At 40.4% G+C, this 17166-nt stretch overlaps 1 long non-coding RNA gene across 1 annotated transcript in view; it reads right to left on the minus strand.

The window, feature by feature from the left end:
* Nucleotides 1-576: 576 nt before the first annotated feature.
* Nucleotides 577-17166, minus strand: part of LOC136365611 (uncharacterized) — a 671431-nt gene continuing 654841 nt past the window's right edge. The window contains exon 2 of the long non-coding RNA XR_010744378.1: nucleotides 577-665. This is a non-coding gene — a long non-coding RNA (uncharacterized lncRNA). The remainder of the gene's footprint in view (nucleotides 666-17166) is intronic.

Genomic DNA, 17166 nt, shown 5'->3' on the forward strand with positions numbered 1-17166 from the left:
CGTTCATTAGATTTTTCCACTCTTTATGAAAATAACCTGGCACAGTGTGCTGTGGACCCTCTGTGAGTAGCAGGTCCAGTAGACCTGTGTTACAGCAGTTCAAGATATATGTTTTTCCTCTCTCTTGGTGTTACAGCTGTCTAAAAGCTCTTATTTTTACTTTATGCTTTCGATATCTGTGACTCACTCCACCCTGCCAATTACAACTTTGCTCTCCATAAAGCAATGATAGCCATTCGGCTGTTAAATGACCTTGCCCACAGCTAGTCTCTATTGGATTATTTGAAGCCAGCCTTAGGAGCAAAGCCACATTTCCCTCAGCTTTGACTGGAAGAATGATGGCTGAGTTATCAGACTGTCTTATTGCAACCCAGAAAATGCCTTCTTAGCATATATCATAACCATACATGTCTTAGTGACCAAGGAAATGATCTCTAGAGTAAACACTCTTGCTGAAGTTTGCCCACCCCTGTCAACATTTGTTAAAAATACGTCGACATTTTGGACAAGGTTATAAAGATTTCCCCTATGAACAGAAAAAAATGTGCTGGATTTAAACCATGAGTGCCAATTCAGTTTCTGTTTTCATCCTCCCCATTTTTTTTTTTTTTTTTTTTTTTTTTTTTTTTTTTTTTTTTTTTTTTTTTTTTTTTTTTTTTTTTTGTCTGTGGCTCACTTCTGAGAATGCTGGAGAAGAAAAGGAAAGGTTACCAAAAAGGCAATAGATTATGAAAAAGAAAGAAGGATGCACTGCACACCAGCATTGAGAAAAGGACTTAAGAGCGAGGACCTTATTTGGGACTGGACCTGCACTATAAATCCCTTGTCTGAGGAAAGCCCAGGTAGTACAGTTTAAAGAAAAAGCGGGGACAAAGCTCTCCTCCCTCTTCCAAGCATTCAGTATGCTTTTGTAACTTAAGCACAACACTTGATGAAATATAAATATCTGACTGCAGCCTTTTTATTATTATTTCAGTAGTGATTAAAGTGAATAAACAAATATGCTTCACCCTTGCCCAAAGCACTTAAAATTCAAACCCTGCCAGTATATGAAACCTGGAGATAGAGGTGATAGAGAATAATATGTAGTAAATTCATCAATCTTGGTTGTCCAGCATAATGCAAAGAAAAATGAATGAACATGAAAAAACAGAAATAATTTTAAATTGTTTCTTATAATTACTTAAACAATCTAAGTTTTCAAAGTAAGATAAATAAGAAGTTTTTTTAAATTCTGATTTTTTTTTTTTAACCCAGCACTATAACTCTTTTTCCTCAGAACAGTACTTTAAATTGCAAAAGATGAGAGGGACACTTTTCAGCATTAATAAATTGAGGAATATTTATGAGAATTAGCCTGGCATCTTCTTTGAAGCACCAGACCCCTGAGATGAATACGATGGGTACAAGGCAGACCTATTAGCAGTGTGAGAGAAGCTCCAGAATTTGTGATGTGGTGTAGCTCCAAGGGCACAGGGACACACAAGAACACAATGACACACTGCAGTTCAAGACATGCTTTACATTAAACCTCTTGGCAAGGGGAGCCCACAAGAGGATTCCAAAGTCAGGACAGGCTTTTGGTGTGGGTGGCTGTGTCTGAGCAGGCACATCAGCTTTGGAAGCCACATTTCGTTTGATGGTTCATAATGCACCAACAAAGAAAACAGAATGAGACAGAAAATCACCTTTTTAGCAAAAGGGAGAGATAAAGCATGAGAATAAAGTATATAATTAAACCTGATTAAAATGATTACATTTTCACTGCATTATCCATGGTAATAAGAAAGAAAACAGAAAATAAGGGAAATGCTATGAATACTGCCTGTGATTAAAAAGAAAAATGGACTATCCTTGTCTGACTTTCATTTAGTACAAGAGACGAGCTCTTTGGCTGGTAGTTTATTGGGCTCTTTTTTGTACCACACCACAGAGAGCTGAGTACACCAAGAAGAAATCTAAATAACCTATTCATAAGAAAAAGGAAACAAAATGCTGATGACCTTTTAGTATTTGAGGGAATAAACCATAAGCAGCAGTTTGAAGATGAAAAGTAATTGGCATTGCACCTTCTTAATTATTTTTCCAGTTTCAGGCTTTTAATATAGTTCTGGCTCCTGCTGACACACCTAAATGAGGTTTACAGAACCTAGAGCATGAATTTTGTGCTCATTAATGGAGAGGCAGCAGGACAAATGTTGCAGGTATTGTTCTCTTCTTTCACCTGGCTTACTTTAATGCAGCTCTGGTCAAACATGGCACAGGCAGAAAAAAGGCACGCTAGATGATCCCACTGAAAAATCTTGATCAACTAAGATGCAAAAAGCAGCAGTCTCAACATCCATCCATTGCAGCATGATAAAGAATGAAACCAGGCCAGTCCTCTCAGCATGATATTCACAGACCTGCAACATCTTTGTGTGTAGAACAGAAAAAAGATATCTTGTCCAAAAACCCAACTGCTGTAAAACAAATTGGCTTATTTAGGGCAGGAATGGTAATGGCACAGAGGGGAAACAGTGAAATGACTCATGCTTCTCTGTAATAGGGAAAGATGCTAGAGGTCAAGAATCACCTTCTGCATTTCTGATGTGCCGGAGGAGTCCTTACATGCTCAGCTAACCTCCAATGAAGCTCCTGATGATGGAAAAGGAGATACCTTCCTCTACTGAAACCCATTTCCTCTAGAAGGTACTTGTACTGCCCCAGCATGGCAGAATATTGTGTATCTTGCAACACCAGCCTGATGGCTTTGAGATCCTCCTGCCTAGAAGCACCATACGACTGGAACTACTCTCCATAGGTTACCTAGGACATCTGGGGGAATTATCGTCAACTTGGTGGCTAAAGGTGACTAAATGATCTCCTTTACTTTGGCCGAGTGCCTAAAATTATACTGTACAAGTACGAGTCTCCCTCTCTCCCTGTTGTATGCAGCTACAGGTGCTACTGCAGTATGTGCAGTCATGTCGAAATTTTGGTCAGTTTATTTGGTTTGAATGACAGTGGCAATGTAGCTCAGAGATCTGAGCACTGGCAGTTGAAAGCAACCCATGATATGTATTCCAGAGATCAGCTTGAGACAGGGCTTCACTGACCTGGTTTCACTCTGCCTGTACTGGAGGCAGCTGGACTACACCTTGCTGAACTGTGCTGGAGTATAAGGCCCCCATATCTTCAGTATCTTCAGGTACAGATGGACCATTGTTGCCTTTCAAGAATTCCATGACTCAGTAATGGGCTGCAAGGAGATCTGAGCCCACTCAGAAGAAGCCACAATCTGGTAGTGTTTCAGTGTGGAGGAGAGCAGGCTGGGGCTGTCAGTGGTGCCAGCAGGAACAGGAAGGGTGTCTCGGTGTAGCAAGTGTGTGGGGATAACACCTAGGAGGCAGTGTCCAACTTTTCCCACCTTTATCAAATTTTCAAATTTTCTTTTCCTTTCTGAGAAAGCAAGAGATGAAGACTCGGTGACATGCAACCCATTAGGGAGGTCAAGGCAGACCATAACCTTCCTTGATGGAGTGCACAGCGCAGGTGAGGGAGAGCAGCAAGAAAGACATCTAGTCAGGTGGGTAGGTGTCCCATAATAAAACCAAAGAGGGCTAAGGTATGGCACTCCCACATTAATTAAAATTTAAGAGCTTAAGCTCAATTTTTTATCATTTTTCCAATTACTTCGATGACATATAAGTAGTGCCTGGAAAATAGTAATGCATTACTGTCACAACATACAACATGACTGTACTAGATAAAACGTCAGGAGAAATTTTATGGGTGGGAGATTTAAAAAAGAAAAAAAAAAAAGTGGTTTCATACTGCCTGCCTTTTCTGATGGACAACATAGGTTTGAATACCTTTCAATTTTTCTTCTAGTATTTGTTAATGGGGACAAGGAGTGGGGAGAAGGCAGGAACACCACATGGAGCAGGCAACCTTTAAAAGTTTCTTGCATTTTGAATAACTGTTGTTTTAGAAGATCCTAGAAAGGAACTTATGAGCATGATCAACTGAACTCTTTTCATCGTACTTGTACAAAACACAGAGCTATGTACCAAGAGGAAATAATATTGAATATAGTCTGCTTGGTTGAATGCTCCAGTATATTCTCGTCACAGAAATGACTGGGAACAACTGGCATCTCACTACATCTTGCCAAAGCTGAAGGGAGCTTCTGTAATGAACTCCCTACCTTTTGCTTTCTGACGCATCAAAATGTCAGTGCTGAACAAGCAGCTGTGAACAGCACGTGTAGGAGCAGCATCATCGAGATAATGGTGAGCATTATCTGTAAAGAGATTATGTTATATGAAAAAATAAGCCTAAAAAAATAGCCAATCTGTTGATGCCTGAACATTCCTGTGCTTGGAAATGCAAATATGTTACAGCCAAATCTGTTTGGACTCTGAATCAAGAACAATTCTACCTCTGAGCCAAAGCAGTTTCGTTGGCTAAGCTGGTGCAATGGAGATTCATTCTATTATCTCCTTCCACGTATGGAAACACTAGAGAAAAGCAGAGCAAAAGGGAATGGAGGATAAACACCAGCTTTTTTGCTTATTATTTCTTCTTTGGCTACATGTAGTGTGAATGTAGTGTAGAATGTAGTGTGATCCACAGTTGTGAGAGGCCAGTAGAGCCAAGCTGTCTGTGTGTTTGGATGCCAGGAGCTGGCTGTTCATGGTCTGCTTTTGGGTCCTTGTTTCCCAATGGAGCTCCAATACGGAAAACATAGTATTCATGTTGCACACACTGCAGAGCACTGCATCAGTGCTGAGGGGCAGACTTTAGATTTAAAACAGGAGATCCTTGTAGACCTGTGAAGAAACAGTTTTCTTTGTGAGCCACAGAAAGAATGAGGATATAATGTGGCAGCCTGGTAAGGGAGAGGGCTTGGGACAGTGAATACGCTTCTTTTACTTGAATCCAAGAAAATTAAATACTTATTCAAAAAATCCAGCTCTAATTTAGTTGCCCAAGGGCTTTTTTTGGTCACCTTCCCTGGACTTTTTTTTTTTTTTTAAAGAAATTATTGCCAGGAAGAATTAACTGAATTAGATAGATTGTTCCGATTTACTTTGGTGTCATCCCTGGAAGGAAAAAAATCTCATATTGTTGCAGCATGCATACATTTATTTTTCTTGTTTTTAATGTCTACTGTAGTGCTACATCTTAAAAGCATGCTGCTAAACTGTGCAGCCTGTAAAACAGACATCAGGAGGTACAGGCACTGTGAATATCCCATGATTTAACTTGAATTTGCACCATTACTGAGACACTTGTGCAATTATGTGCTGCATTACATTTCCAGCTGGAGACCAGAGATAAGGTGTTTCAGGAATACCTATAGACCAATCACGGGTCTTTAAAAATGGATTAGCAATTGGAGGTCCTGTACTCAGAGCCTTGAAAGGACTCTGTTTAAGGGGAGGCAAGGAAAGAGGGCAAAAGGAAAGGTGTGTTCAGCCCGTTCTGAGAGCCAGATCTTCTAACTTATGCCGAGCCAGGCATCTTGATGTAACAGACAGTTCTGAGAATTTAGGAACACAAAAAAATGTAGACTTTAGTCTGCCTGCAGATCTTGCAACAGTGCCAGAGGAAGGGACAGTGTATGCCTGCAGTGCTGCCAGAGCTGCCCATAAACAAACCCAGACCCACCTCTACCCCTGCACAGCTCTCTGGGAAGGCAGGAGACATGGGGAACACAGGGAAGCTGCTATCCTCCTCAGGCTGCCATCTAGCATTTCCACAGGAACAAGAGGAGAATGTGGCTTTTTGTGCCTTGTATCCCCTTCCAAACCATGTACCATTGACCTTTAATTTGAGGTTGTCCTCTTCTTGTAGTTTCCTGTTTTCCCTCAGTAACATAAAATAGCAACTTTTTTTTTTTTTTTAGTAAATATTACAGGGACCATATAATTTATCTTGTGTGGAAACAAGACAGGTTTAGGTGCAAAGGAAAGACATTTGATAACTCCATGACCTGGACAGTCTTGTCTATTTTGGCATATTTTATTTGAACTGTGTGACCAGAGAGCAACAAGAAGATGTCTGCTGTTTGACTGACAAACGGCTGGCATTACAAACATCCAGTGGGATGTGAACGATCATTACTTCTAAGGGCAATGTGGACTCTTTCTCTCTCACTCGGTTTATCTCTGAAGGTGAATGCTTGCCTCACCTGCAATTATTCTGCCCTGCAAATTGGCAAATGCCATTGTAATGCTTCTCATTTTATCTTTTTCTATTAAGCCTGAGGAAGATAGTTATGAGGAAGAGAGAGAGAGATATTTTTGTTTTCTCTTCAAATCTTCTGTATAAGCAAAACTTAATCAAAGGGCACTCTTTATCATTTGATTTTTGAAATAATTTTGCCTTTCAACATTACCCTGCATATGTCAAGAGACACAGAGGCTTGCAGGAAGGGCAGATGAAATATCCTCCTGTTTTATTTATTGATTTTGTACAACTCAGCATGGAAGTTTCTATTACAAAACCAGCAACTTGAGAAAGATGCCTAAGTCATCAAGAACCACTTAGGTACACAATGGGTGAAACTGGGCACCACACAAGGTTACTGCCTGTGGGAGGAATATGCACACAAATGCTCTTGTATGCGCTTCTGTGGAGCGGTCACAAATCCCTGGGGAGCTAAAATTTACCTCTGTGATGTGCTAGGCAGCTAGGCAGCCTGTGGGGCTTTGCCTAGGCCTCAGCAGTGGCAAAAATTACAGACACACATCCCAAAATAAGAGTCAGTGTTGTCTGCTGCAGCTGATACACAGATATCCATTAGCTGCTGGATAAAAGCAATTCAAATGTTTAATCCCCCCCCAACAAACACATCATAAACAAAAAGAATTCCTACAAAAAGCATAAAAATAAAGAAAAGTACCATCCTGCTATTTTTCTCTGCAATAATATAGGTTCCTCATCAAGATAAACTATTCAGCCTTCAGCCTGGTAGTTTGTCTGCTCGGAGCTGGATTACTGCCTCATAAAACAGTGCAATGGTGCAATTATCACTTTGATATTAGGCCGGTACTGCAAGGTGCTCTCGTTCTGTGTTAGGTGGGACACTTTATGGTGGCCATAAAACTGATGTGGCTTCAAGTACTTGTTACAATGATAAATTAATGAATCATTCCGTGGGCTGTGTCCTTAACAAAATGGAAGAGTTTCTTGTCTTGCAACATGCACTGGAGGTAGGTGAGATTGTATGCAAGTGGCATTATGTCAGACTGGAAGGGGAGGGCTGAGATGTATGAAGCTGACAGAAGCTTATGGTGGAGACTTCACTAATACGTATTTCTTAACTCTGTTTCTCATTTTCACTGTTTCCCCTATGCCATCATTTGGAAATGATCAGGCACTAGCTTTTGTACAAAACCAGTGTGGACTCTTTGGACGAGGAAGAACTTACCAATTTTGTTCACTTGTCATGCCCACAGACAAAGAAGAGAACTTTGAGGAGACAGAGTGAGTATTCCAGATTGTGAGATGTAGGTGAGCTGGGAACAAATACCAACATGTACCAGGATTGCTTCTGGATAAAAATGGGTTGTACACACAGGGAGAAAAAAAACAAAAAAAACAAATCCTAAACAAAAGAATTTGTCTCATTCTTCTCTGACTGGGTAGATGCAGAGATGCAGAGGGATGGGGGTGCACAAGGAAATTGTCACACAATATACAATATTTGCAAAGTCTGGAAGGAGTAGTAGTAGAGAGCTTTTGACTTGTTGCAGTGGAAGGAGTTCCAGTACTGAAAGTGTATTTGAATTAAAAAGTAATGACATCACATGCTGAAGGGAGAGATAAAATACGGCTGAAGCAGATAAAGGAAAACCACCAAGGTAACTAGAAACTTCCCTACCAGTTTTGATTATCAAGGATATTAGCTACTTTCACAGACTAGCAGAAAGTGATTCTTTGGAGTTCTTTTCTTTATTTTCCTCCCACACAGTTTTGAAAAATTCTGGAAGAAATTTCCCACCTTCCCCCCACCCTTGCCCCCCCTCCAAATATTGAATTCAAATATTGTCACAATCACACATTTATGAATTTCTTCAAGCCTTAAGCTTAGTTTTTAATTGCACACTATCTGAATGGGCATTGAAACACCATTTATCAAGAGCTGAAGTTAGTTTCAGGGTAAATAGAAAATAAAATCAAATAAAGTGGAAATAATTTTAAAAATTGCTGAGCAAACATAAAAGGGTTAATTTTAAGAGTCTAAAGCAAGAAAATAAAATATGCCTTATGCTTTGAAAAAATTCTCTTTTCTGTTTTAATAAATCAAAACAAGTCAGGGAGTAAAAGTGCAGGTGTTTCAGATGAACGAGTAACTAAACCATCTTTGAGATCTGACCTTCACATCCATAGTTTAAAATGAATGCTTGTCAATTTTATATGCTTGCTTAACTTGAGACTCATTCAAACACTCCGATCTCTTAGCTACATGTGCATAAAGGTTTTAATGGCATTTATTGATCCTGGATGCATTACACCTGGAGATGTCACTACTTATAAGGAAAGTAACAAGTTAGTGTAAATATGCAAAGCACATGTTTATGAGACAGGATTGGCTCAAAGCTCCTCAGAAATATAAGCAGACGCAGTTTTGCTGCCAAAAGGATGAAGAGGAGATGATGTCAGGCTGAAAACAGGCTTCCTCTGCTAAATGGGAGAGAAGAGGACAAAGCATGCACCTGGGAAATCCAGGTACCCAAAAATCTGGGTCTGCCATGGCAGCCTCTGCTTGATGAGTAGTGTGGAGGCAGTAGCTAATATTTTGGGAGAATTGCTCTCCTTCCCATACCCATGTGTGCCCCTTATGTCCTCTGTGCTGCGTTTGGGACCCCAGTGCCAGCATCTCAAGCTGCATTTGAGTCCAGACTGCCCAGGAGATGACAGGACAGGGACAACACCAACTAATCCAGGGCCTTGGACTGGTCTCAGAGTGAAACACTGACAATACATAGCATTTCCAGCAGCAGATGGACTGGGTTAGTGTTTTGAAAGATGGGGAAAAATCCTGTATGGCATTTGAGGACAAAAAAATGACAGTTTTGCAGTCTGCTTTCCAGATTTCTACTTTTCTTTTGTAGGACACAGGTAAGTGACCTCTCAAGCTGTCTTAATAGCCTGTTACCCACAAGCTCTGTACTCAGTCTTTAGACAGACCTCCCATTAGTTTAAGCACTGTATAAGCCTCTCTTTACTCCACAGTTCTTATCCACAAATCCTCTGAGAGGAAACACGCTGCTCAGACATTTCAAAAAGCACAGTAAACTTGACCCCATGATCTGATTGTGTGATTTCCACCACATGCAGGTGCTTGCAGGACTCAGACCTCACTTCTCAATCACTTAAAACATGACCTAAAGTAAAGCAATACAAGGTTACCATCGATGACATTGAAGTATAAGCTTCCATTTGCATGAGGATTTCTGCTTCCAAGGTGATGCCAGTTCTCAGGAGGTCTGAAGGCACCACTGCAGAGGGAATCTCTGGTCACCAGGCCTCCATGTTTCTTTGTGAGCCCGAACAGCATCACTGAGAAACTGAGCTGACAGGCAGCCTGGGAAACCCTGCACAGCAAGAGGGACCCATTGGGCTGTGGAAATGACAGTCCTGAGCACGGTGAGTGGAGGGGCTGCAACTATGGAGCCTCTTTGGTGGTTTTTTTTTCTTCTTTTATTCAGGAGCAGCTAGTTACTGTAGAAATTGATCAGTGGTTCATTCTTTTAAAGTTAAACTTTTAAAGAAAAACCAGTGGCCCTCTCTGCATTCATAATTTCCAAGAAATGGGCCTATATGATTATACCAAACTAAGTTTCAACTTTGCAATTATCTCCTTCACTAATTAGTGACTGGAAATACAGAGTCTTATGACCAATTTACCTGACTTTTTCACCTTCTTGCCCATCTTTCTTTCTCATCGTACTCACCCCAGAAAATTCTTCTTGGCAATCCTACCCTGTGGTTGTTCTTGCAGTATGCATGCTTTCTCTGCCTCAGAAAACAACAGGACCAGAAACCTTATCACAAATCAAGCCCCAGTCTTCTTCTGAGAGGAGCTAAATGCTGAATAAGCAGAAGTAGAGAAGTTGGTTGTTTTTTTTTTTTTTTTTTTTTTGGTTTTTTTTTTTTTTTTTTTTTTTTTTTTTTCTTCCCTGCTATGTAGGCTGATTATTATCATCTTGATTAAAAGAAAAATATACCTCATGGAGCTGAAAAACAACCTTTTTGATCACTTCCACGGATGCAAATCTTTGCATGCCTTTCTTTCTCCATCCCTTTGCTGTCAAACTCATGGTCGAGGAAGAGGCACTAACACAGCTCAGCTGACTCCTCTATTCTGACCTTTGGGTAGATACTATCCATGCATGCAAATTGGGAACAGGACATTAATCAGCTGAAGGCATTGAGGTTTACTCTTTGCCGGAAAATCAATGCTTAGATGCTAGGGGTAAGTCTGATGGGAATAACAATCTCATGTAACTTTCATTTATTTCATGTCCACTCCTAACATTGCCAATGAGAAAACTGAAAGACAGCCCATTCAGAAATTCAGTTGCATTGTTGATCAGAATGGAGCTACAAAAAAATTGTTAGATCTGTCATGCAGTATTTATGTTTAGAAACAAACAAACAAACAAAAAATATTCACAGTCACTCATGTATATGCAATTTTTACAAAGCCAAAACATGCTCTGAAAACTGACAAGCCAGTTAGGAATTATTCACTATTAAAACAAAGGTACAAAAAAGTAGAAAGAAAAAGCAAAGCCCCAAAGTAAAAGTATTCATTAAAGTAAAGCACTAAAAGGTGATGGTTCACCAGCCTGTTCCAGTTGCTGTTAAGCTTTTCCAATGAGCAAAGCATCTGGGCACATAGTTGAAACTACTGACATCAGTGCAGTTGTGCTTTCCCCCACCTAGCCCCAGTTTGCACCATAAGACTGATGTCAAATACTGGTGCTAGAAATTCTTCTCCCATCTGATGCATTGAATTCTGCTTCTTTTATAAGTTTCCAAGTGCAGCCTACTCTCAGCCTGGCTGTATCTGCAGCTGTACCATCAGCAAATCCACCTCTGATTCCACAAGCTCATTAAATGGTGAAATGTAAATCCTCTGGTGGTAGAAGCAAACTTTATTTGTAAAGTGCAAACACATAATGGATAATGGAAAAGTAACTGTCCTAATCACATCTTACAGGCTAGAGAGGACAACACCTGAACAGCAGCCTTCACATATAGTTTGCTTAAGACCCCACCACCATCCTCTGTAAATACTGTATATACTGATCTTCCCCCTTTAGTCTTCTAACTGAAAACCCTAAGACAGCCTGTCTTGAAAAAAAGATGGCAAATCACCTATATTCTAGTTATATTACACTGTGTGCAGTGCAAGCTGTGAAAACTCCTTTGCAGGAGCTTCAATGTGGCTGCAGATGTTACATGCAGCCCTCCCTCTCTCCTCCCATATCAATGCAGTTTATTTACACAACACACAATAAATCATACATCATCAAGTAGGCTTTTAATGAATAGAACAGCTTTAGAACTTGCACTTCCAGAATGATTTGTATGTTTTCCATTTACTTTCTAATACCTCTCAACCTACCTCATTCCATTTCTAATCTCACAAATGTTATTATCAATGTATTATAATTGGGGTTATGAAAGTCTGCTCTAGCCTATTCAGAACAGTCAATCTGCCTTAAAATATTTCTGTTTGGAAACAGGCAAAATCTCTTTCAAGAGGTGACATCCTTTCATTGCCTGCTTTTTGTAGAAACATGCTTCATTTGGGGTCCAAGAAAAATGACAGATAAAAGGGAGAAATATAATTATACATATACTTCCTATCAAATTAAAGCAAAGCAAAACAATAAGTGGGATTGGTTTCCATTGTGTGAAAACTACTATCATATTCATATGTTTTAAGAACAGCAATAAACATGTCTTCAAAGATATCATATGTTACTTGATTTAGACTCAAAGCTTGAAAAATTGAATAATTTATAATGCCATTTTATTACTGAAGAGTGTGTACTACAAAGAGATACGATGTGCTGAATTAAATGGCACAATTCACTCGTTAAATTAATTAGGAACATAAATGCAAAAGCTCAAAAAAAAATGGATAGCAGAGGAGAGGTGAGTGAGAAAAGAAAGGCTAACCACTACATTTTCTTACATAAGATAGGAGAAATTTTCATGGGCAGGATAGCCACCTGGACTCTGCAGCAGCCCTGAGCACTTCCATCCTCCATGAGAGGTATTTCATGAAATGAGCATGTGAGAGGCATTTGTGTCCAGGCTGTGATAGTTAGAGCTCCGGACTCTTTCTCCAACAACAGGGGAAAAATGCAATTAATTTAATTAGCATATTTCTGTGAATTAATGCCATTTATCAGAAAAGGTCCAAGTGCTAATCACACTGCTTGAGAGCTAACTGACTGCAGAAATCTTGAGTACAAGCTTGACGTGAACTCAGACAACGGGGCCCAGCAGTGGGGGCACCCAGAAAAGTGTGAGGAGTAAGGAGATGCCCATGCTGCCTGTCTCCGCTGAGGGGACCGAAAGGAGGGCTCCCGTGGGTATGAGTGGCACAGCACCTGAACTTACCAGCACAAAGTAATCCCAGCCAAACCTTTTCAGGTCCTCTGTTCCTCTGAAAAGATTGCAGGTCCTCTGCATCCTCCATTCTTCCTAATCCTCCTGTCACTGCTACGAATTGTGAAGCCAGACCTTTGGGGTGGCATTAACACAGTGCTGTTTGTTTTCTCACAGGACAGCTACGGTTTGTCTGCAGAATACCTCAGGTAGACACAGTGCACTCAGGACGGGCTTTTCAAGGAGGAAGTGGATGGCACTTTAAAAAAAAAAAAAAAAAAAAAAAGAGAGAGAAAAGTAGGCTGGCTGTATGGCTGTGTGGTCTGCCTTGCCTGTGATTATGCTAAGCGTCAGTCTGAGAAACCCCGCAACTTCTGTAGCAAAAAACATACAAACCTGCATTTAGGCCTTTCACTTCTCTACCTCCTGCTGCCCAGTGCAGAAGGCATTAATGAAGACCCAGGAGCTGGATGATATCCTTGCCCTGGCTGATAGAAATGGGAGGCAGGAAACAGGAGCCAATGGATACCACAGCATGCCAATACTCCTCTCAGCCCCCATAGACTTAAATACTAGGTCTCATGGCGTTGTTCATTTGTCATCTGAGACATATTCTGAACAGAGGCAGGTGTAAAGAACACATTTTGGCAAAAGAGATCCTGGTCGTGCTTTCTCAGATGGAAAAGTGAGAGAAATGTACCCAGAAACATGGCAATCACCAATATGTTTGCTTCTCTTCTGCCCAAAAGCAAGCTGGAAGTCAGGGTTTCATGGCTGTTCCTGCTTAATAAAGATGTTTTTAAATGTTAATGACTGTTTGTGTGGTAAATAAGCATGGACTCCAACAACTGCTGCCCTGGATCAAGAGCAGAGTTCATTGAAAGAGGTGCTTACTAAAACCTATGAACAGGCCGTGCATCCTTGCAGACAGCTTTGTTGCTCTGGCATCATGTCCTAGCCTGAGACACCTCCTCTCAGGAGAACAAACATTCCCTGACTGCTACACCCCATTGCAGCTTATCTTTGTATTCACAGAAAGAAAAGCTCATTTTGTAGATCTGGAGCTTCAGGGGCAGTCCCCAACCAAGTTGGTGCCCCAGCCTCTTGAAAAGGAAACATTTCTAGTTTTCAAACATTAAGCATATATCCAAGGGCAAATATTGTCCACTTTTAACATGCTATAGGAACCCTGGGCAGTACAGCTGAGGCCCTAACCGTGATTAAAGAGTTCCCTGAAATTGCCTGTATGAAACAGCCATATGCTCATATGCTTATTGTCTCAATGTTTTGTCTGCAACAGATCGAGTGTTTCCCTCTCGTCAAACGTTGTTCTGCACTGCCAGAAAAACAAATAGGGACTTGTAAGATTTGACTATGGAGAATCTGGGAGAAAGGAGTGAGTCACTTTTCTACATTACTTCTTTAAGGGTTGTTTTTATGCAAATTGTCTCACTTCCCCTAACCTTTGAAATAACATCTCTGATGAAAAGTGAGGAACTAAAGTTTTTCTCCATCTGGAAATACAGCCTTTAGGCATCAAGGGTAACAAGACAAAAGGACTACAAACCAATGAGGTAGTGGGAAGAGTCACTTAATTTTCCTCTCTTTTATAAGGTAAACTTTACCTGGAGCAGACTATTCAGTCACTAACCTAAAACTGTGCTCCTTGTTTAGCAATTAGATATGACACAGAAAATCTGATGCTGAAACCACTCAGAGAAAGATGTTCCCTGTAATTATTTATGTTCATAATGTCTTTTTATCTTGTCTTTGTAGGAATACAATGCAAAATTGTTCTGAGCTACTTAATACGATGAATGGTGGAGAAACAGGTGCTGGAGAAACAGGTGCAAGGATAAATTTCTCCCACTCTGTTGGAATTTATCTCAATCTGTGTCCACTGAAGTATTTTAAAAACTGGAGAAAACAGCTTTTCATACAAAGAAATGTTCATAAACACAATAATGGAGGTAATTATATCCTGCAGTCAGCCAAATTCAATGTGATTTCACATATCATCGTCACTTGACTTCTCTCTGGATTTGCTCTGAATGACACCTCTGACTTGTAACATTTTTTGTTCCAAACTGTTATGAAGCCATTTACATTAAATGATGGCTAGCACTTAGAAGAATGGCTGAGTGAGTTTCTACTGCAAATAGTGCTCAAATTAAGCAAAATCGTGGATTGTGAATATGTACAAGGCAGGGGTTTTATTTTTCTTTTTGTTTCTTTCAGTTATAGGTTTGAGTTTGGGGGTTTTTTAAATGTTATATAGGGAAAGAGTTCAGTATAGATATCACTGCGAAAAGCTTACAGTTTCCTAGGACGTCAGTGCCATGTCATTATTTGACCTTAAATCTCCCTTCTCTGAAAGTACTATTTTAAATCTCCCACCCTCAAACAGCAGCAATGAATTACTTGAAAGATATCCATGGCCTGCAAACCACCTCTAACATCTACTGCAGCTCTGGGACCCACTGCAGATATATTCAATCCCCTCATATACGCAGCTTAAGACCTTATACCATTTCCCCCCTGCCCTACCTGTTTTACAGCCTGCACACCCACGTGGGGGTAGCAATCCATCTGAGTCCCATCCTCCCAGCTCACTCAGCTTTTACTTCTCCTGCCCCAGGGAGGAAGCTCTGAGGTGCTTCCTCCCTGGGGCAGTGCTCTGCTGCCCAGAGCCTGACACAGCAGCACCCTGCATGGTGCATGAACTACCTGCAAGTGCTTGCCTGAGCAGTGGTCTCAGCACCTCACCTGAGCCGAGCCACAGGAGATGCTGAGGGGCATCACAACACCTAAGGCTTGTTCTTGGACACAAATAAAATGGAGAATGCTTTCACAAAGTCTTTGTGCATCCAGAGTCATATGAGAGAACTGCAAAAACATCTTGAGTAGAGATATACTTGATTCAGTCTCGTTATGCCTTCCCTTTTATTCCAAAGTAAGTTCACAGAGAAGAAAATGGGTAAGCTGAATATTCATTAACCACCATTTGTAATACTTTAAGTGCATAAATGCCTGTTTACAGAAATAAGACTTGCCCTCCAGTGCAGTAGTTTATCAGATGATAAACAATGATAAGCATTTCCTTTCATTTCTAAATTAAAAATATAAAAGCTAGCCACCCCTTGGGTTGAAGCAAAATGTAGCACTAAAGAAATTTGTTGTGATTCTCCCTCCTTCTTCAAGAGTGTGAAGTTTCTGGTATATTGAAAGTCGTTTTTGGGATTGTCTTTAAAGATTGAAGGAGTCCATAAATTTTCATGAGCAGTGAGCTATGTTGCAGTTACAGCAAGAACTGTATGCGCACGGTATCTGTGTTAAAGGCATCTGAATGCTCAAGCAATAATTAGAATACAAACTATCTGTATAGAACACCTCTTCCCCTTACACCTATCTTCTTGTTATCGGTAAGATATAGAGGAGTGCAATTTAAAAAAGAAAAGGAAGAAAGGAGACACAAAGAAGAGTTCAAGAGAAATGTACTAAGAACTCTTCTGAAGTTGGCACCAGCAGCTGAGGGGGTCTGCCTGACTCTGATCTGAGATTGATGGCTACACAATACTCTCTGCTTTTCAAAGTAGTGGTGAGCAGCTTGGCACAACTCCAGCTGAGTGCACCAAAATTGTAAAAAGCCCTCCTTAAAGCCCCTTCCTGCTCTTGCTAACACCAGTGGGACTCTGCATAAGCTCACCCTTGCTGGAATATCCTCAATTCGCCTGGGGGCTCAAGTGGGGTCTGTGGGTCAATGCTAAATGGAACACTCTCAGAGGGCACAGGAGAGTTTCCAGCTCCAGTAGGAGCAGTCAGAAACAAAATTCTGTGGAAAGTATTTCAAGGGAAGAAGATCCATGCATTACTCACTGAAAACATACATGACACTGACTTTAAACTTTATATTTAAAAAAATAAACTCATAACATACGAGCATTTTATCCTGCATTTACTTTGACTGCCACCTCTGTCTTCTCTGAAATTGTAGTCCTTGGGGCATGATCACAATTAAACAATGAACTGAGAGCTATAGACTTATTTCTGCTAAGATATTGTTCACTTCAGCTGCAGTGTTGGATGCTTATTATAGTGTTAAAGATGTTCCCATTCTCACTGCACACAGTAAATGTAGAATGGATAATTTCTAATTTTTTTTTTAAGTAGGGGGTGTGTAACCCCTCCTCCTTAGGGACACACAGTGCCCAAGTAGTATCCACTGTTTTCTTGTAACATTAAAGCAGTATTGGTATGGGAGTGAGATGATCACATACATACTTAGTCTTCCTTCTCCTGTGGATTCTACTACATCCTTAATATTAAGGATTCAAACTGTCCCACTGAAGTCAGTACTATTCTTTGCATGCTTAAAAGTGCAGGAGGTCTATTGACTCAAATTAAAGTGACCTAGTTTTATACCAGGATATTTCAGTGTTGAGTGTGACTGAATTCTAACACAGCTCTCTATGCATATTCATAGCTCCTTGCCTCTAGGTCTTACACTGTCTCCTAAACAGGATAACACAATGAGAGCATCCT

Source organism: Sylvia atricapilla, chromosome 1 (assembly GCF_009819655.1).
Source record: "Sylvia atricapilla isolate bSylAtr1 chromosome 1, bSylAtr1.pri, whole genome shotgun sequence".
Lineage (NCBI taxonomy): Eukaryota > Metazoa > Chordata > Aves > Passeriformes > Sylviidae > Sylvia > Sylvia atricapilla.